Source organism: Myotis yumanensis, unplaced genomic scaffold (assembly GCF_028538775.1).
Source record: "Myotis yumanensis isolate MYYU_CA2020_CCGP unplaced genomic scaffold, mMyoYum1.0.hap1 SCAF_21, whole genome shotgun sequence".
Classification (NCBI taxonomy): Eukaryota; Metazoa; Chordata; class Mammalia; order Chiroptera; family Vespertilionidae; genus Myotis; species Myotis yumanensis.
The window spans coordinates 16700180-16721571 of record NW_027223772.1 but is presented as its reverse complement, the minus strand read 5'-3'; the positions used below and the strand labels follow the sequence as shown (position 1 = coordinate 16721571).

General features: G+C 44.2%; 1 protein-coding gene across 1 annotated transcript in view; it reads left to right on the top strand.

The window, feature by feature from the left end:
• The window catches only part of CENPP (centromere protein P), a 258055-nt gene that overhangs the window by 887 nt on the left and 235776 nt on the right, over positions 1-21392 (top strand). The window lies entirely within an intron of this gene.

The window sequence follows — 21392 nt, the reverse complement described above, 5'->3', positions numbered from 1 at the left end:
GAAATGCAGAGGTTGGCCTCACCCCGACCCGCTGTATCGGAATCTGCGCTTCAGCAAGACCCCGCACGATCCCATGCGCACTTGCAAGTTTGAGAAGCGCCAGGCCGTTCTGTGGAGGGAAATCAGTCCTCTGCCGCCCGCAGGATGTCATTGTGGCCCAGGCTGTAGTGTATGCAGACGATGAGCGCAGCCCGGGCCTCCTCAGCGGGCAAGTTGGGAGCCAGAAGAGTCCAGGCTGTTGGGTTTAATGTGAGCTTTCTTTTCTCTATGGTGGAAAAGGAAGATTGGGACCTGTGTACCAAAATTCTCGGTGTATGTGTCTTTTGTTTGCATTCCAGTTAAATACACAAGCCAATTTATTATATTCCAAAGATTAATATTCATATTAAAAACTATAGACTCCAGCATGAACACTTGTATGGTAGTCTGCCTACTTCATGACTATAAAGCAATGTTTGGCAAATTCTGATGTCAGTGACAGCATTAGTAAAATTTCAAACTACTGAACAGAATCTCCAGGGGCCTGCGGGGCCGACCTGGGAGAGGAAGGGGTTAGATGTGATTGTTACAGCACAGAGAGGGTGACATTGACAGCCAGCCAGGAGCGTTCTCACGTTTTCTGCAGCGTAAGGCTCCCACCACTATAAAAGCCTCTGATAGTAAAATTTAAGCTGTGGGTACAGGCGCTTGCGCATGCTATGAATTTGTAAGGTTTCTCTTCAGAATGAAGTCTCTCATTACAGTAATACAAGAATGGCTGCTGGGGTCCAACCCCAGCGGGTCCAGGGGTCCCCAAAGGTGTGGACGGAGTCGGCGAAGAAGGAATGACATGGAAACTGGTTTCAGTTCATCAGCATAGCGAGGTTCTCCCTCCAGGATCTCCAGCCAAGTTCTGGTGCCATGCTCTCTCGCTAGGTTCTCCAGCTAGGTTCTCCAGGTTCTCCAGCCAGGTTCAGTCACCAGGTTCTTTAGCCAGGTTCTATCCAGGTTCTTTTGCCATGTTCTGTCTAGGTTCTCCAGTGAAGTTCTGTAGCCAGGTTCTGTCCAGGATCTTTTGCCATGTTCTCTGGCTAGGTTCTGGTTAGGAGCTGATGAGGAGCTGATGAGGAGCTGATGTTTATTGTCTTGTTACATCTGTATTTATACCAGCCGATTTTAATCCTGTCAATTTCTATTACAAAGGTTAGGGCGTTTCTTGTCTCCATTCCAGGGAGTAAAGATTATGTAGCTTAACTACCCGCCTGGCACTTAATTAAGGGGTTATCTCTCCTCCCTAACCTCAGGGTAAATCCCCACCTGGGGAAACAACCTTTCTCAGAGAGGTGACCTTGGTTAAAACACATGGCACTAAGGAGAGCAAACATATTAAGAACAATATGCCATATATGCCAGGTCCCTTGACACATATGCTGTGCAGATGTTTCTTTCCTGAAACAACTGTGTCAAGCAGCAAGGATGGACCGGCTCCCAGCAAATGGCTTTTCTACATTTTTCATATTCATAAGGCTTCTTCCCAGTCAGAATTCTGTGATGTTCAGTAAGTTCTCACTGCTGGTCAAGGACCTATGACGCTCATCTATACGCTAGCGACCAGGAAGCTGTAACAACCAGAACGACGCCCACTGCGGCCGGCTGGCCGGATCTGGGGGTGGGGCTGGCAGCCAACCTCCCACAGCCCCTCTCCCACCCGGCCCCACCCAAGATCTGCTCCCCCGCCCGCCCCCGCAACCCCGGTCAGGGGCAGCGTTGGCCGGCCAACTGCCTGCAGCTCCTCCCCCCAGCTGGCCCGGCCACCCCATTGACCCGCGGCCCCTCCCCCCAGCCAGCTCTCCCCCGATTGCCGCCCCCACACACCAATGGGGGGGGGGTGGCGGCTGGCTGGCCAATCTCCCATAGCCCCTCCTCCTGCCACTGACCCCCAATTGGCTACCTCCATTGCAGTTGGGGGCAGGGCCTGCCGGCCAATTGCCCACAGCCCCTCCCCCCAGCTGGCCTGGCTCTGATTGGCCCCGATCAGGGCGGGCTGGCTGACCAACCTCCGCTGTCTCCTCCCGACAGGCCCAGCCCTGATCCACCCCAATTGGAGCTGGACCCCACCGGTGCATGAATTTGTGCACTGGCCCTCTCGTTAAATCATAACTTCCCATTCCCCATTTCCCTTAGCCTCTGGCAACCACGATTCTCCTTTCTCTGAATTTGGCTTATCTATGTACCTCATATAATGGTATCATATGGCTTATTATACTTAGATTAATATCCTCAAGGGTCATCCATATTGTAGCATATTGCAGAAGTTCCTCCCCTTTTCAAGCTGAATAATCCATTGTATGTGAAAGGGCCCGCGGGGCCCGGCGAGCCTGGGCGCCGCGATAAGGCGGTGGCGGCGGGGACAGCGCCCCGCGCTGGGCCCGGGGGCCTGGCGGCCGCGGCGGGAGCAGACTAGAGCCTCCCGGGCGCTCCGGCCGGACCCGGGACCCGGCACCCATGCACCCCGTGTCGCCGGCCGCTGCGCAGTACCGCTGCGGGGGCCGGGAGGACGTGCGCCGCCCTGAGGCCAGCCGGGCGCGGGCGCCCCGAGGCCCGGACCACCAACGGCCTGGCGCCGTCCGGAGCCGCCCCTGGGGAGCCGGGCGAGGTGGACAAGTTCAAGGCGAAGTTCCTGACCGCCTGGAACAACGTCAAGTACGGTTGGACAGTCAAAGGCCGGACCAGCTTCAGCGAGATTTCCAGCGTCCACCTCTGTGGCCGCTGAAAGGGCGAGATTTCGGGCCTGCGCCCTCCATCTTACCCTGGGTCCTCCATTTTTGGGCAGGGCCATGTGCTCAGCAAAGGCTTCTTCCCGGAAGAAGCCTCTGCTAGCCACACCCAGGATTTCTCTGGACTAACCAATGATAATCAAGGGAAGTGCACACCATCACTATGACCACATCCTGTGTAATGAGACACCGACTCGCGCCTGGCCAATAGGCGGGGCCCACAGTCCCCTCTCCCACCCTTACTCCACCCCCCTATAAAACTCCTGGTCCCATCAGGCTTCTCCCTCTCTGCCACTTGCTGCTGCGTCAGTAAGGAGGGTAGGGGAGCCAAGACCGGGTTTGAAATAAAGGACTCTTTGCTTTTGCATCGGACTGGCTGGCTCCCTGGTGGGCTCTTGGGAATCTTGAAATCTGGGCATAACAGTATGTATGTACATTTTGCTTATCCATTCATCTGTCAATGAATTCTTGGGTTGCTCTCATGTTGTTGATACTGTGAATAATGTTGGAATGAATATGTGGTACAAATATTTCTGAGACCCTGCTTTTAATTCTTTTTGTTATACACCAAGAAGTGGAATTGCATATGGTAATTCTATTTTGAACTTTTTGAGAAACCCTTCCCCCCCATACTGTTTTCCAAGGTGGTGTACCTAGGTTACAGTCTCATCAGCAGTCCACAAAGGTTACAGATTTTCCACATCCTCCCCAACACTTGTTTTCTGTTGTGTGTGTGTGTTTTTTATAGCAGTTACTAGAGGCCCGGTGCACAAAAATTTGTGCACTCGGGGGGGGGGGGGGTCCCTCAGCCCGGCCTGCACCCATTCACAGTCCAGGACCCCTTGGGGGATGACCACCTGTCGACTTAAGCCCACTCCACGGGGGATCAGGCCTAAGCTTGCAGTCAGACATCCTTCTGGCAGCCAGGGAGCCCTCGGGGGATGTGCGACTAAAGGCTTAGGCCCCCAAGGAATCGGGTCTAAATGGTTAGTTGGACATTCTTAGTGCTGCCACGGAGGTGGGAGAGGCTCCTGCCACCACCACTGTGCTGGCCAGCCATGAGCCAGCTTCTGGCTGAGTGGCACTCCCCATATGGAAGTGCACTGACCACCAGGGGGCAGCTCCTGCATTGAGCATCTGCCCTCTAGTGGCCAGTGCGCATCATAGCAACGGATCATTCTGCCGTTCAGTCAATGTGCATATTACCCTTTTATTATTATTATATAGGATGTCCCTATTTCCTCCCTTTTGTCCCCTCTACCCAGCTCTTGCCCCCCACTTCTCTCTGGCCATCACCATACTGTTGTCTGTGTCCATGGGTTGTGCATATATTTTCTTTGGCTAATCCCTTCTTTAAATTTTTATTTTCAGATAAGTGCTTATAACTGCACTATTATATGTTTTCTATTATATCATTTAGAATTAAGACATTTTTTAATTGAACCCTTGTAAATTTTAGCACAATTTAATAAATTATGCTAGAAGCAATTAGGAGATTTTTCATGTAATGCAGATACATTTCAATTAATATTTTATTAATTTTTAATTTTTTAATATTTTAATTTGAAATAATCTCATACATGTAAAAAAACTATAAAATACTACAGCATATTATATGTATCCTTCACCCAATTTCTTAGGTGTTAATAATTTAAACATAACCATTATACAACTAACAAAATTTGGAATATATTTTTCTTACAATCTCTTTAATGTTACTTAATCCATTTACTTTGTTTTTGTTAATCTTTACCCAAGGATATTTTTCCATTTAATTTTAGAGAGAGTGAAGGGAAAGGGAGAGACACATTGATTGGTTGCCTCCTGCACAAGCTTTGATAGGGACTGGGGATCCAGGCAGCAACTGAGGTACATGCCCTTGACTGGAATTGAACCTGGGACCTTTAGTCCTTGGGCTAATGCTCTATCCACTGAGCAAAACAGGCTGCAGCTTAATTCATTTACTTTTAATCTATATTTGTCTTATATTTAAAGTGGGTTTTGTTTTTGATTCACCCTCAGAATCTGTCTTTTAATTGGTGCATTTATGCCACTGACTTTCAGAGTGCTTACTGATAGAGTTACTACCATATCAGGCAGCTTCTGGGGCGGGGCTGCCCTGGATGGTGGCGCCCTGGTGGCTTGCGCTGTCCCGTCCTGCCTGCAGTATGCAAATTAGCCGCCATCTTTGTTGGCGGTTAATTTGCATATCACGTTGATTAGCCCATGGGAGGTGTAGCGAAGGTACGGTCAATTACCATGTTTGTCTATTATTAGATAGGATGTCTATTATTAGATAGGATAATGGGTGTGGGGTTGTAGCTTACTGTAGGTTTTTTTATTTCCCTAATGATTATTGATGTTGAGTATTTTTTCATGCGCTTATCAGCCACTCTTATATCTTCTTTGGAGAAATGTCTGTTCAAATCCTTTGCCTATTTTTGAGCCAGGTTGGTTATTTTTTGTTGTTGAGTTTTGGAGTTTTCTACATATTTTCAGTATTAATCTCTTAACAGATATGTGGTTAGCAAACATTTCTTCCTTTCTGTGGGTTGCCTTTTTATTCTGTTCATATTGTCTTTTGATGTATAATTTTTTTTCTTGAAGCCCCATTTTTTTCTTTTTCTTTTAAAAAATATTTTTATTGATTTTTGAGAGAGCGGGTAACATTGATCAGCTACCACCAGCAAGCCCCCTACTGGGGATCGAGCCTGCAACCCGGGCATATGCCCTGACTCAGAATTGAACGAGGACCTCTTGGCTCATGGGTCAACACTCAACCACCTAGCCACAGCAGCTGGGTTGTTCATTTTTTTTTCTTTTGTTACCTGTGCCTTTGGTTTCACATCCAAGAAATTGTTGTCAAATCGAACATTACAAAGTTTTTGTCCTGTGTTTTAATCCAAGAATTTTATTGTTTTAGTCTTACATTTAAACCTTTGATCCAATTTGAGTTAACGTTTGTATATATTAGGGAAGGGTGCAAGTTCAATCTTTTGCATGTGAATAACCAGTTTTCCCACCACCATTTAATTGTATTGTCACACTTTTGACCATATATGCATGGATTTATTTCTTGAGTTTTCTGTTCCTTTTCACTAATCTGTATGTCTATCTCAATGCCAATACTGTAGCTTTTTAAAGCATCTGTGTTGTTGAGAGTATTACAGCTGTCACCCTTTTTCCCCTCATTGCCCTCCTCCACCCGGTTCCTGCCCTGCCCTGCCCCAGGCCTTCACCTGTTGTCTGTGTCCATAGGTAAGATCTTTGGCTAATCTCTTCCCTCCCCGCCTCCCATTTGAGATTCGTCAGTCTGTGCCATGCTTCCATGCCTCTGATTCTATTTTATTCACCAGTTTACTTTGTTAATTAAATTTCTTGCTTGTTTATTTTGATTTTTAGATTTAATTGTTGATATGTATTTGTTGCCATTTTATTGTTCATATCTTCTTCCTCCTCCTCCACCTCCTCCTCCTTATCTTCTTCCTTTTTCCTCCTTTCTTCTTCTTCTTCACCCTTCAACATTTCATGTAATGCTGGTTTGGTGGTGATGAACTCTTATAACTTTTCTTGTTTGTGAAGTTTGTTATCTGACCCTCAATTCTAAATGAGAGCTTTGCTGGGTAGACTAATCTTGGTTGTAGGTCCTTGTTATTCATCACTTTGAGTATTTCTAGCCACTCCCTTCTGGCCTGCAAATTTTCTGAGGAGGAATCAATTGACTGCCATATGGGTGCTCCCTTGTAGTTAACTAACTGCTTTTCTCTTGCTGCTTTTAAGATTCTCTCTTTGTCTTTAGCCCTTGGCATTTTAATTATGATGTGTCTTGGTGTGGGCCTCTTTGGGTTCCTCTTGTTTGGACTCTGTGCTTCCTGGACTTGTAAGTCTGTTTCTTTCTCCAGGTAGAGGAAGTTTTCTGTCATAATTTCTTCAAATAGGTTTTCAAAATCTTGTTCTCTCTCTTCTCCTTCTGGCACCCCCATGCGAATGTTGGTATGCTTGAAGTTGTCCCAGAATCTTCTTACACTATCTTCATATTTTTGGATTCTTTTTTCTTTTTGCTCTTCTGCTTGGGTGTTTTTTGCTTCCTCATATTCCAAGTTGTTGATTTGATTCTTGGAATCCTCTATTCTGTTGAATCCCTATAAATTATTGTTTATTTCAGTTAGTGTATGCTTAATTTGTGACTGGTCATTTTTCATGTCTTTGACATTCTCACTAAGACTCTGGAAAGTCTCATTAAGATCCTGAGTAACCTTATAACCATGGTTTTGAACTCTGTATCCAGTAGTTTGCTTGCTTCCTTTTCTTTCATTGGTGACATGTTTCGTTGTCTCTGCATTTTAACTATTTCCCCGTGTTTGTTTCTATGTATTAGGTAGAGCTGCTATGTGTCCTGGAGTTGTTGGCGTCCTGTATGGCCCAGTTGTTCAGCCTCGACAGTCACCTGGGCTGGGCACTAGGTGTACACCCCTAGAGTGGGCTATGTGCACAGTCTTGTAGTTGAGCCTTGATTGTTATTGGTGTCACTAGGAGGAGTTGACCTCCAGGCCAATTGGCTGTGAGGACCAGCTGTGACTATAGTTGGAGAGCTTCTATGCAGGAAACACCCCTATGAAGCAGGACTTGCTTTAGTGGGGCTTGGTGCTCACTGAGTCTGCCCCTTGAGTGTATCACTCATGGATGTGTAGAGTTGTAATCTGCTATGGTCTGAAAGCTGTCCACTGAGTTCACTGGCTCTGGGGCCTCTTGGGAGGTACAAAGTCAGCCACTGCCTGAGACCACCTGGCAGGAGCTACAGAGAGATCTGCAGCTGACTGCTTTTGCTATTTGTATTGGACTTGGAGATGCCCAGGCAAGGCCCATCTGTGAAGCAAGGCAGGCTGGTGCTAGTGCTGGGTCTTGGCCTTTTATTGATCAGTTTGGGGTGTGCTTGGTTGAGAGCTTTTAGCAAAGTCTGAAGCCTGAGCCAAGAAAGGACATTCATATGGAAAAGCTGCTGCAAACAGCTTGGGTAGGGCTACAAATTGGATGGGGTTGGGGTCTCAGGGAATCCCCAGGGTGGAGCAAACTGTGTGCTCCAGGCTGATGGAGACTCAGATATGGCTGCCAGTCAGCTCTGTAACAGGCGAGGTCCCTGCACAGGAACAGTCACCCCTGCGAGCACCCCTGTCTGAGGGAACGCCACCCCTGAGTTCCTGCCCTGATGCCAGACAATCCAGTTCCTTCCCATATGTGTCTGGGTCCTCCAGAGCCTCTCGGTACTGGGAGTAGGAGTAAGTTCATGTATCAGCCCTTTAAATGGAACACCTGGGTCTCCAGCAGCCTCCGTGTCACTCAGCCACAATCCCTGCTGGTTTTTACAGTCCGAAGTTATGGGGACTTCTCTTTCCAGCACTGGAACCCAGGGCTTGGGGGTCTCTTGTGGGGCTGGGACACCTTGCTCATCACAGGTGGCCTCTGTAGAAACAGTCACCCTCCCTGTTAAAAAAAAAAGGGCATATGTGGGCCGATGATCATATTGAGGCAGACCCAGATGGACAGCACAGGGCCTGCAGGGCTGAACTTTTCATGTAACCTGGCTTCGGTGACCTCCCAGTGCAGGCAGCCCCATACAGGGAGGCCATGGGGTAACTGCTGGTGGCATCATTCATCTCCCCAGCCCCACCACCCAAGGGCCACCAGGAGTACTTCTTACAGGGACCACACAGGACAAAAGAGGTCCTTCCAGGATCTGGGCCCCCTGTGGCTCACAGAGTGGAGCTGAGAAGCTGGTGCAGGCTCGGAAAAAGGAGGGCACCTAGGAGTCGGGATGGCTTGCTCGAGACTGCAGGACGTAGACAAAAGGCTCTCAAAAACAATATGGCCCTCCTGGGGAGTTTGTAATTTTCAGCTGTCCTGGTCTGAAGCTCCAAATTTCCAAAACAAATTTATTAAAATGAGGACTTCTCTCCAAATTACAAAAATTCTTAGAGCCAACCAAGCGGTGCCCACGCAGCCTCCGGGTTAAACGTTTCTCTTCAAATACAGGCTTTGGGCTCCTGGCAGTTTAAGATTATAGCAGCCAGAGAAGAGGGACACAAAATATTAGTTTTGAGCCCGGGCCGCAAAGGATAGCATGGACACATGGCTACCGAGCCCAGCTGTGGTGACCCAGGACAGAGAGAGTCAGCCAAGACACTCTTGAAGAACAAAGTGGGAAGACTTGATTTGCAAGATATGAAGATGTATTATAAATCTACCAGAGGCTCCGTGCACGAAATTCATGCACTGGGTGGGGGTGTCCTTCAGCCTGACCTGTGCCCTCTCGCAGTCTAGGACCCCTCGTTGGACATCCCTCTCACAGTCTGGGACCCCTTGCTTGTTACCACCTGCCTGTTCACTGCTCCTTACCACTTGGCTCGTTGCTCCTTAGTGCTGTCACAGAGACAGGAGAGGCTCCCGCCACTGCCACTGTGCTTGCCAGCTGTGAGCCCAGCTTCTGGCTGAGCATCTGCCCCCTGGTGGTCAGTGCGCATCATAGTGACTGGTCATTCTGCTGTAATGATCGATTAGACTTTTATTATATAGACTAGAAGCCCGGTGCACAAAAATTTGTGCACTCGGGGTGGGGGGGGGGGGGTGTTCCTCAGCCCGGCCTGTGCCCTCTCGCAGTCTGGGACCCCTCGGGGGATGACCACCTGCTGGCTTAGGCCTGCTCCCCGGGGGATTGGGCCTAAGCTGGCAATCAGACATCCCTCTGGCAGCCCGGCAGCCCTCGGGGGATGTCTACCTGCCAGCGGGGAGCAGACCTAAGCTGCAGTCGGACATCCTTAGCGCTGCTGAGGAGGCAGGAGAGGTTCCCACCACCACCGCTGTACTGGCAGCTGTCAGCCTGGCTTGTGGCTGAGCATAGCTCCTCCCATGTGAGAGCGCCCTGACCACCAGAGGGCAGCTCCTGCATTGAGCGTCTGCCCCCTGATGGTCAGTGTGTGTCATAGTGACCAGTCATTCCCAGTCTTTCTGCTGTTAGGGTCAGTTTGCATATTACCCTTTTACTATATAGGATAGAGGCCTGGTGCATGGGTGGGGGCTGGCTGGTTTGCCCTGAAGGGTGTCCCGGATCAGAGTGGGGGTCCCGCTTGGGTGCCTAGCCAGCCTGGGTGAGGGGCTGATGGCTGTTTTCAGGTTGGCCACACCCCCTTTAGGGTGGGGGTCCCCACTGGGGTGCCTGGCCAGTCTGGGTGAGGGGCTGAGGGCCATTTTCAGGCTGGCTGGCAACTGAAGCTCCCAGCCTCTCCTTTTTTCTTTTTTTTTAATTCTGGGATTTATTTACCTTCTATAATTGAAACTTTGTTGCCATCCTGCTTGCTCCAGCTTGGAGGCCACAGCCTGCTGAAAGCAGGTATCGGGTTTGTTTAGCTTCTATAATTGAAACTTAGTTGCTTTCAGAGCTCATAGCCGGCCCGCGGCAGGCGGGGAACCTTGGCTTCCTCCATCACTGGAGCAAGCAAGCCTCCTGCTTGCTTCAGCTGCGTGGCTGCTGGCCGCCATCGTGGTTGGCGGTTAATTTGCATATCACCCTGATTAGCCAATGGGAAGCGTAGCGAAGGTATGGTCAATTACCCTTTTTGTCTTTTATTAGACAGGATTGTCATTGTGATATCGTGGCTTTGGTGCAGGAAGAGAAAACCAGGCCATTGAAACAGAATAAACACATCTATAATAATAAAAGTGTAATATGCTAATTAGTCCAGATGTCCTTCTGGACGAAACCAGGGCTGCAAGGGAAACCCGAGTCCTGGGTGCCTGCTGGCGGCCAAAGGGAAGCCAGTGTCAGCAGCTGGGGGAAGGAAGGCCTAGTCTTGCATGAATTTCGTGCACTGGGGCTCTGGTTTACTATAAGTCAGAGATGCTACTGCAGGTCATTAAAGAGGAGCAGACTTTCCAATAGCAGTGCTGGGACAACTGGATATCCACATAAGAGAAACTAATCATGACCTCTACTTCACACCATACTCTTAAAGGAGAAAGACAAAACTATAAAGCTTTAGAAGATAAATGGGAGTATATCTTCTCATTGCTCCCTGGGTTATACCTCGGTCAACTTCCAGCCACTGACGCTGAGCGGGCCTTGAATACTATGAACTTTGATGTGATTAAGGGGAAGCCAATCCACGCAACATGTGGTCTCAGAGGGACTGGATAGAGAAAGATTTCTTTCTTTCTTTTTTTTTTTTTAAATCCTCACTCGAGGATATTTTCCCATTGATTTGTAGAGAGAGTGGAAGAGAGAGGGAAAGACGGAGAGAGAAATATCGATGTGAGAGACATACAACGATTGGTTGCCTCCAGCACAAGCCCTGACCAGGGCCTGGGCTGCGGAGGAGCCTGCAACCGAGGTACATGCCCTTTACCAGTATCGAACCCGGAACTCTTTGGTACACAGGCCGACGCTCTATCCACTGAGCCAAACTAGCTAGGGTGAGAAAGATTTCTTAAACAAGGTATAAAAAGCATGAACTAATGGAAAAGATTGATAAAATTGGGAACTTCTGTGTGCTGTGCTTAAAAACAAGATAAATAAAGTGAAGAGATAACAACAAAAAAGGCACATGTGGGTGTCAGACCAGCCCGTTCAGTGCCTCCTGCCCTCCTACCAGCCTCAATGCGCTGCTTCTTTACTTCTCTAGTTGTAGGCTTCCATTCAGCCAGCTTGCAGGTGATTCTGAATGATGGTGGTTCTGTATTTTAGTTGTAATTTTCAGTGGTTTTGGTAGGTGGCAAGTACAGATGTTTACCTAAGCTGCCATCTACTGTAGCTTTTGAGGTAAGTTTTAAAACAATAAGTATGAGTCTTCCAGTTTTGTTTGTTTTCAAGATTATTTTGGCTTTTGAACTTGAAATTCCGTATGAATTTTAGGATGAGTTTTTTCTATTCCTGCAAAAAATATCATTGGGATTTTGGTAGGGATTGCATTGAATCCATAGATTGCTTTGAGTAATAATGACATTTTATTAATATTAAGTCTTCTAATCCATGAATATGAGATGGGTTTCCATTTATTTATGTCTTCTTTAATATTAATATTAAATCTTTAATATTAAATCTTTCAGTGATATTTTATAGTTTTCATTGTACAAGTCTTTTACCATCTTGGGTAAATTAAATTCTAAGTATTATATTCTTTTCAGTGCTATTGTAAATGGAATTGGTTTTGTAATTTCCTTTTCAAATTGTTTATTTTTGTTGTGTAGGAATGTGTCTGATTTTTGTGTGGTGACTTTGTAACCTGCTACTTTGCTGAATTTATCAGTTCTAACTCTCTGTGCTTTAGGGTTTTCTAAAGATCTTATCAATAGCAAAAATATAATTTTACTTCTAATTGTGATGCTTTTGTTCTTACTTAATTGCTCTAGCTTGGAATTCTAATACTATGTTGAATAAACATGGTGAAATTGGGCATCCTTCTCTTATTCCTGATCTTTGAGGAAAAGCTTTTAGCTTTTCACTACTGAGCATGATGTTAACTGTCAGCTTGTCATATATGACCTTTATTATGTTGAGTTATGTTCTTTCTATACCTAGTTTGTTGAGACTTTCCATTATAAATGGATGTTGAATTTTATTAAAAGCTTTTTCTGCATCTATTAAGATGCTTATGTGATTTTTATATTTGATTTTGTTAATGAGGCATAAAACATTGATTTGCAGATGTTTGTCTTGCATTCATGAACTAAATCCCACTTAATTACAGTGAATGATTCTTTTAATGTGTTATTGAATTCAATTTACTAATACTTTGTTGATAATTTTTGCATTTACATTCATCAGAGATATTAGTCTGTAATTTTCATTTTTTGTAATGACTGTGTCTGTTTTTGTGTTCATTTTCTGTTTTGGAAGTTTGAGAAGGATTAGTATTCTTCAAATGTTTGGTGGAATTCACCATTGAAGCCATTTAGTTCTGGACTTTTGTTTGTAGGTAGTTTTTTGTTTAGTGTTTTAATATCATTACTAATAATTGGTTCATTCAGATTTTTTATCTCTTTATTTTTTAGTCTTGGTAGTTGTATCTAGGAATTTTTCTATTTCCTCTAGTTTGTCCAAATTTTAGGCATATAATTTTTCAGAGTAGTTTCTGATGACTTGTATTTCTTTGATGTTAGTGGTAACATTTCCTCTTTAAGTTCTGATTTTATTCGAATTCTCCCTTTTTTTCTTGGTGAGTCTAAAGTTTAGTTTGTTTTGTTTATCTTTTGAAATAGCCAGTTCTCTGTTTCATTGAAATTTTTTTCTATTACCTTTTTAGTTTGTATTTCATTTTCTCCCCCACTCTGATCTTTATTTCCTTCCTCTTACTAACTTTGGGCTTCATTTGTTCTTCTTTTTTTGGTTCCTTGAGGTATAAATGTAGGGAAATGCAAATCAAAACTACAATGAGATACTACTTTACACCTGTTAGCCTGGCCCTTATCAACAACTTTTATTTGCGGTATCTCTTAGTTCTTAAGGTAGGCAATTATTACGATGAACTTCTCTCTTAATACTATTTCTGCTGCAGCCAATAAGTTTGATATCCTATCTAATCTAATAAAAGAGAAACATGCAAATTGACCACACCTCCACTACGCCCAAGCCATGCCCATCAGCCAATCAGAGCGACTATATGCAAATTAACCCAACCAAGATGGCGGCCGGCAGCCACAGAGCTGGAGGAAGCAGGAGGATTGGTTGCCCCAGCGATGGAGGAAGCCAAGCTTCCCGCCTGCCCTTGCCGGCTATGGCCTCTGCTCAAGGCAACAAAGTTTCAGTTATAGAAGATAAATAAATCCCAGATACCTGCTTCCAGCCAGCCTCCACTGGGAGCTTGGGTGGCTGGGGGTCTTGGCCAGCCTGCAAACAGCCATCAGCCCCTCACCCCGGATGGCCACACCCTCATGGGGTGAGGGTCCCTGCTTGGGGGCTTGGTCAGCCTGCAAACAGCCTCAGCCACTCACCCAGACTGGCCAGGCACCCTAGCAGGACCACCCACCCTGAAGGGGGTGTGGCCAGCTTGCAAACGACTCTTAGCCCCTCACTCAGGCTGGCCAGGCACCCCAGTGGGGACCCCCACACTGAAGGGGCTGTGGCCAGCCTGCAAACAGTCATCAGCCACTCACCTAGGCTGGCCAGGCACCCCAGTAGGACCCCCCTCCCTGAAGGGGGTGTGCCCAGCCTGAAAACGGTCCTCAGCCCCTCACCCACGCTGGCCAGGCACTCCAGCAGGGACCCTCACCCTGAAGGGGGTGTGGCCAGTCTGAAAAAGGCCCTCAGCCCCTCACCTAGGCTGGCCAGGCAGCCCAGTGGGACCCCCACCCTGATCCAGGACACCCTTCAGGGCAAACCAGCCAGCCCCCACCCGTGCACCAGGCCTCTATCCTATATAGTAAAAGGGTAATATGCAAACTGACCCTAACAGCAGAAAGACTGGGAATGACTGGTCACCATGACACACACTGACCATCAGGGGGCAGATGCTCAATGCAGGAGCTGTCCCCTGGTGGTCAGTGCGCTCCCACAGGGGGAGCTCTGCTCAGCCACAAGCCAGGCTAATGGCTGCCAGCACAGTGGTGGTGCCGGGAGCCTCTCCCGCCTCCTCAGCAGCACTAAGGATGTCCGACTGCAGCTTAGGTCTGCCCCCTGCTGGTAAGTGGACATCCCCCGAGGGCTGCCGGGCTGCCAGAGGGATGTCTGACTGCCAGCTTAGGCCCAATCCCCCAGGGAGTGGGCCTAAGCCAGCAGGTGGACATCCTCCAAGGGGTCCCAGACTGCAAGAGGGCAAAGGTCGGGCTTAGGGACCCCCCTGAGTGCACAAATTTTTGTGCACCGGGCCTCTAGGCTATATATATAAAAGCCTAAGCTACTGTTTGACCATTCCACCGGTAGCTATGACGTGCACTGACCACCAGGGAGCAGATGTTGAATGCACAGGTATGGATACATGGAACAGACTGATGAATCTCTGAGGGAAGTAGGGAGGAGAGAGGGCAGGAAGAGATTAACCAAAGATCTTGAATGCATACTACAGGCCTGGTGCACGGATTCATGCACTGGTGGGGTCCCTCAGCCAGGCCTGGGGGGATCAGGTCAAAACAGGCAGTTCGACATCCCCCGAGGGGTCTGGATTGCTAGAGGGCACAGGCCAGGCCGAGGGACCCCACCTGTGCAAGAATCTATTCACCAGGCCTCTAGTGTTGAATAAAAGTGGTGAGAGTGCACAGCCCTGTCTTGTTCCTGATCTTAGAGGAAAAGCTTTTAGTTTTTCACCAATGAGAATGATATTAGCTGAGGGTTTATGGTTTATCACATGTGGCCTTTATTATGTTGAGGTACTTTCCTTCTATTCCTATTTTATTGAGTGTTTTAATCATAAATTGATGTTGTGTCTTATCAAGTGGTTTTTATGCATCATGATTTTTTATCCTCTCTTTTGTTAGTGTGGTTATTGCATTGATTGATTTGCATATGTTGGACCTTCTTTGTGTCCCTAGAATGAACCCCACTTGATTGTGGTATAATATTTTTGTGATGTACTGTTGTATTTGGTATGCTAGTCTTTTGTTTAAGATTTTTGCATCTGTTTCGTCAGAGATAATGGTCTGTAGTTTTCTGTTTTTGTGTTACCGTTGCCAGGTTTTGGTATCAGAGTTATATTGGCCTCATAGAATGTGTTAGGAAGTATTGCCTCTTCTTCAATTTAATAGAAGAGTTTGAGAAGGATAGTTTTTAAATCTTCTTTGAATGTTTGGTAGAATTCACTGGTGAAGCCAGCTGGTCCTGGTACTTTTGTTTTTTGGGGGAGGTTTTGATAGTTGTTTCAATTTCCTCACTGCTGGTCAGTCTATTTAGATTTTCCAATTCTTCATGATTTAGTGTAGCAAGATTATATATTTCTAGGAATACTTTTCCATTTCTTCTAGGTTATTGAATTTGGTCGCATAAAGTCTTTCATAATATTCTAGTATGATCCTTTATATATCTGTGATGTCTGTGGTGACTTCTCTCTTTACTGGTTTTGTTTATATGGGTCTTTTTTCATTTTTCTTTCATGAGTCTAGCCAGGGGTTTGTCAATTTTATTAATCTTTTCAAAGAAACAGCTCTTTGTTTTGTTGATTTTTTTTGTGTGTAGTCTTTTTATCCTCTATTTCATTAGTTCTCTAATTTTTATTATTTCCTTTCTTCTGCTGAATTTGGGGTTGCTTTTGTTCTTTTTCTAGTAGTTTACGATGTGATGTTAGATTGTTTACTTGAGATTTCTCTGTTTCTTGAGATAGGACTGTAATGACATACACTTCCCTGTTATTACTGCTTTTGCTGCATCCCAGAGGTTTTGATATGTTGTATTGTCATTCTTATTTGTCTCTATATATCTTCTGATCTCATCTTTTATTTCTTCTTTGACCCAGTCATTTTTAGTTGTATAATCTCCACATATTTATGGGTCTCTTTATTTCCTTTTTGCAGTTGATTTCTAACTTCAAGCCATCACGGTTAGAGTATATGCTTGGTATAATTTCAATCTTCTTGAATTTGTTGATGCTAGTTTGTGACCCAACATATGGTCCATCCTTGAGAATGTTCTATGTGCACTGGATAAGAATGTATAATCTGATGTTCTGGGATGAAATGAACTGTAAATGTCATTTATGTCCATTTTGTCCAATGCTTCACTTAACGCTGATATTTCTTTATTGATTTTCTGTTAGGTTGATCTGTCTAGAGCTGTCAAGGGAGTATTAAGATCCCCAATTATGATTGTGTTTTTATCTGTTTCTCCCTTTAGTTCTGTGAGTAGTTGTTTTGTATATTTTGATTCTCCCTGTTGGGGTGCATATATATTATGCAGTGTTATGTTTTCTTGATGTAATGCTTCCTTTATCATTATAATGTGACCATCTTTGTCTCTTGTTATCTTGAAATCTATTTTGTCAGATATAAGTATGGCTACATCTGCTTTTCTGTGGATTATATTTGCTTGGAGAATCCTTATTCACCCTTTTACTTTGAATCCACCTTTGTCTTTGCAGCTTAGGTATGTCTCTTGTAGGCAGCATATGGTTGGGTTTTGTTTTTTGATCCACTCTGCTACTTTGTACCTCTTTATTGGTGAATTCAGACCATTTATATTTAAGGTAATTATTGATGTATGAGGCTTTCCTATAACCATTTTATCTTTTGTTTTTTTGGTGCTCTGTGCCTCCACTGGTTCTTTTTCTTTATGTTTCTGTCTGTTGTTTTTGTTTGGTTGTATTCCATACATCTTTCCTCTGTTTCCTCTTTTTTTTTTTTTTAAGCTATGTGTCCTGGTTTGGGGAATTTTGTGTGCGGTTACCATTAGTGTTGTTAAAAGATAATTTTGTTGGATATATTATTTGTGACTGATAAGTTCTCTCTTTCAGACGTTTGAATATTTGGTTCTATTTTCTTCTGGCTTGTAGAGTTTGAATATTTGGTTCTATTCTCTTCTGGCTTGTAGAGTTTAGATGACATTCTGATGGATTTTCCTTCGTAGGTCACGTCCTTCTTTTTCCTGGCTGCTTTGAGAATTTTTTCTTTGTCATTAATTCTTGACAGCTTTAGTACCAAAGTGCCTTGGAGAGGGCCTCTTTGCATTGAGGTAACTAGGTGTTCTGTTTGCTTCTTGGATTCGAGGATCTACTTCTTTTCATAGATTTGGGAAGGTCTCATCAACTGTTTATTTGAATAGATTCCATTCCCTGCTCCCTTTCTTCGTCTTCCGCCATGCCTATAATTCTAATATTGCTTTTTCTGATGGAGTCAGATAGGTCTAGTAGAGCTCCTTCATTTTTTTTATGCTCATGTCTCTCCTTCCCTCTGCGTCATATCTTGATTCCTATCTTTGCTATCACTAATTCTTTCCTCCATCTGGTTGGTTCTGTTCTCTTTGCTGAATAGTTCACTTTTAATTTCCTTAACTGCATGCTTTATACTATGATTTCTGATTGGTTCTTTTTAAAAGTTTTAATCTCTTTGGTAAAGTACTCATTTTTTTTATTATTATTATTTTTTGCTGAAAGTATTACAAAGGGTATTACATAAGTGTCCTTTTTTCCCCCCCACCCTTGACAAACCCCTGCCCTCCCTTACCCCCCAGTGTCTTATGTCCATTAGTTATGCTTATATGGATGCATACAAGTCCTTTGGTTGATCTCTTACTCCCCTCCCTCCTGTCCCCCAACCCTCCCTGGCCTTCCCACTGCAGTTTGACAATCAGTTTGAGGCAGCTCTGCCTCTGTATCTATTATTGTTCAAAAGTTTGTAATGGTCTTTATTATCCATGAATGAGTGAGATCATGTGGTATTTTTCCTTCATTGACTGGCTTGTTTCACTTAGCATAATGCTCTCCAGCTCCATCCATGCTGTTGCAAATGGTAAGAGTTCCTTCTTTTTTACAGCAGCATAGTATTCCATCGTGTAGATGTACCACAGTTTTCTAATCCATTCATCTGCTGATGGACATTTAGGCTGTTTCCAGATCTTAGCTATGGTGAATTGTGCTGCTATGAACATATGGGTGCATATATCCTTTCTGATTAGTGTTTCTGGTTTCTTGGGATATATTCCTAGAAGTGGGATCACAGGGTCAAATGGGAGTTCCATTTCCAATTTTTTAAGGAAACTCCATACTGTCTTCCATAGTGGCTGCACCAGTCTGCATTCCCACCAGCAGTGCACAAGTGTTCCTTTTTCTCCACATCCTCTCCAGCACTTGTCGTTTGTTGATTTGTTGATGATGGCCATTCTGACAGGTGTGAGATGGTACCTCATTGTTGTTTTGATTTGCATCTCTCGGATGATTAGTGACTTTGAGCATGTTTTCATATGTCTCTTGGCTTTCTGAATGTCCTCTTTTGAAAGGTGTCTATTTAGCTCCTTGCCCATTTTTTGATTGGATTGTTTATCTTCTTTTTGTTAAGTTGTATGAGTTCCCTATAAATTTTGGAGATTAGGCCCTTATCAGATATGACGTTGGCAAATATGTTTTCCCACGAAGTGGGTTTTCTTGTTATTTTGTTGATGGTTTCTTTTGCTGTGCAGAAGCTTTTTATTTTGATGTAGTCCCATTTGTTCATTTTCTCTTTAGTTTCAACTGCCCTAGGAGCTGTATCAGTGAAGAAATTGCTTTGGCATATGTCTGAGATTTTGTTGCCTTTGTATTCTTCTAGAATTTTTATGGTTTCCTGTCGTACATTTAAATCCTTTATCCATTTTGAGTTTATTCTTGTGTATGGTGTAAGTTGGTGGTCTAGTTTCATTTTCCTGCATGTATCTGTCCAATTTTCCCAACACCGTTTATTGAAGAGACTATCTTGACTCCATTGTATGTACTTGCCTCCTTTGTCAAAAATTAATTGAGCATATTGGTTCGGGCTAATTTCTGGACTCTCTATTCTATTCCACTGATCTATATGTCTGTTCTTGTGCCAATACCAGGCAGTTTTGAGAACAGTGGCTTTGTAATACAGCTTGATATCTGGCATTGAGATCCCACCTACTTTGTTCTTTCTCAGAATCGCTGCAGCTATTCGGGGTCTTTTTTTATTCCAGATGAATTTTTGGAGAGTTCGTTCTAGATCTTTGAAGAAGGCCATTGGTATTTTAATGGGAAGTGCGTTGAATTTATAGATTGCTTTGGGTAGTATGGACATTTTAATGATGTTGATTCTACCAATCCAAGAACATGGTATGTTCTTCCATCTCTTTATGTCTTCCTCTATCTCTTTTTTTAACGTCCTGTAGTTTTCTGAGTAGAGGTCTTTTACCTCTTTAGTTAACACTTGGGTTGCGGGAAACGAGTTAAGTCGGCTCCCGTGAATTGCGCGTACTCCGCGGGAGCCGTCTTAACTCGGTTCATATAGATTTGCGGTGGAGTGCGGGAAACGTGTAAACTCGGGCCGATTGTAACTGCGTATTACCAAATATTTGTTTGTTTGCCGTTCACAAAGATACCTACCTGCGTATGCGAACCGTTTCATACCCATTGGGGTAATAGGTATCATAAAAATCCCTTGTAAGTAGAGAACACTTTATGGCGCTGGTCGAGTACAATACCGTTAGGGTACCAATGTATTGTTTTCTCATTTTATAACCGATATCCCTGGATATCTCACCATGCAAAGAGAATAGTTATTGAGAAATACTTCTTGTGTCCGGACGTCTTTAGTTTTGAGTTTTGTGAATATTATTACGTGTTTAAACTAACTCTGATTTTGCGCGGGAAACCTAAATAATTGCCCGCGCCATCTTATATTTTGGCGGGAAATTCACCCGACACCGTAGTGTTAAGTTTATTCCTAGGTATCTTAATTTTTTTGGTGCGATGGTAAATGGGATTGTTTTTATAATCTCTCTTTCTGAAAGTTCACTATTGGTGTATAGAAATGTCTCGGATTTCTTGGGGTTAATTTTGTATCCTGCTACATTGCCAAATTCATGTATTAAGTCTAGTAGTTTTTTGATGGAGTCTCTAGGGTTTTGTATGTATAATATCATGTCGTCTGCAAATAAGGACAGTTTTACTTCCTCTTTTCCAATTTGGATGCCTTTTATTTCTTCTTCTTGTCTAATTGCAATGGCTAATACTTCCAGGACTATGTTGAACAGGAGTGGTGAGAGTGGGCATCCCTGTCTTGTTCCTGTTCTTAGGGGAAATGGTGTTAGTTTTTGTCCATTGAGTATGATTTTGGCTGTGGGCCTGTCATATATGGCTTTTATTATGTTGAGGTATGATCCTTCTATTCCCACCCTGCTGAGAGTTTTTATCAAAAATGGGTGTTGGATTTTGTCGAATGCTTTTTCTGCATCAATTGATATGACCATGTGGTTTTTTTCTTTCAATTTGTTTATGTGATGTGTCACGTTTATTGATTTACGGATGTTGTACCATCCTTGCATCCCTGGGATAAATCCTTCTTGGTCATGGTGTATGATCCTTCTGATGTACTGCTGGATCCGATTTGCTAAGATTTTGTTGAGGATTTTGGCATCTATGTTCATTTGGGATATTGGCCTGTAAATTCTCTTTCATTGTGTTGTTTTTACCTGGTTTTGGTATTAGGGTGATGCTAGCTTCATGGAATGTGCTTGGAAGTGTTCCTTCCTCTTGAACTTTTTGTAGTAATCTAAGGAGGATAGGTTTTAGTTCTTCCTTGAAAGTTTGATAAAACTCCCCTGAGAAGCTGTCTGGTCCTGGGCTTTTGTTTGCTGGAAGCTTTTTGATGACTGCTTCAATTTCTTCCATAGTTATTGGCCTATTGAGATTTTTAGATTCTTCCTGATTGAGTTTTGGAATGTTGTATTTTTCTAGGAATTTGTCCATTTCCTCCAGGTTGTCTAGTTTGTTGGAGTAGAGTTGTCCGTAGTATTGTTTAACAATCATTTGTATTTCTGTGGGGTCTGTTGTTATTTCGCCTCTATCGTTTCTGATTTGGTTTATTTGGGTCCTCTCTCTTTGCTTCTTGGTGAGCCTGGCTAGAGGTTTGTCAATCTTGTTTATCCTTTCAAAGAAGCAGCTCTTGGTTTCATTGATTTTCTGTATTGTTTTTTTGGTCTCTATTTCATTGATTTCTGCTCTAATCTTTATTATCTCC